General features: G+C 48.6%; 1 non-coding gene across 1 annotated transcript; it reads right to left on the bottom strand.

The window, feature by feature from the left end:
- Positions 1-308: 308 nt before the first annotated feature.
- LOC115947923 lies at positions 309-449 on the bottom strand. Its single transcript, XR_004081777.1, has one exon. It is a non-coding gene; the product is annotated as a U4 spliceosomal RNA (small nuclear RNA).
- Positions 450-467: the final 18 nt, after the last annotated feature.

The following is a 467-nucleotide window of genomic DNA, read 5'->3' on the forward strand; positions in this document are numbered from 1 at the left end:
CGCCGGGGAGCGCATCCCAGCACGCGTGCTTGCCCAGCATCCCCGCGCCTGCTCCAGCACAAGACAGCGTGTAATAAACTGAGCGCGCTTTTCATAAAGAGTTCGGTGTCCTTTTTTCTTTTTAACGTGCTGAACGAGAAATTATCAATGAAACTAGACGTGGAGTAACGCAGATGGTGAGTTATTCCCACTACTAAGAACACGACTCTTAACTATGCCGAGTTATCCCCCTCCTCTGAGAACAAGACTCTTAAATCAAGGTCCTTTTTCTTTCCGTGCATATCTATCTTTTAACCACACATAACCCGCCTCCGAAGAGGCTCTCAAAAATTGCCAATGCCGACTATATTTCAAGTCGTCATGGCGGGGTATTGGGAAAAGTTTTCAATTAGCAATAATCGCGCCTCGGAATACCCTCATCGGCTACGATACTGCCACTGCGCAAGGCTGCCATGGTCCTGCTCCCT

This window comes from Geospiza fortis, unplaced genomic scaffold (assembly GCF_000277835.1).
Source record: "Geospiza fortis unplaced genomic scaffold, GeoFor_1.0 scaffold408, whole genome shotgun sequence".
NCBI lineage: Eukaryota > Metazoa > Chordata > Aves > Passeriformes > Thraupidae > Geospiza > Geospiza fortis.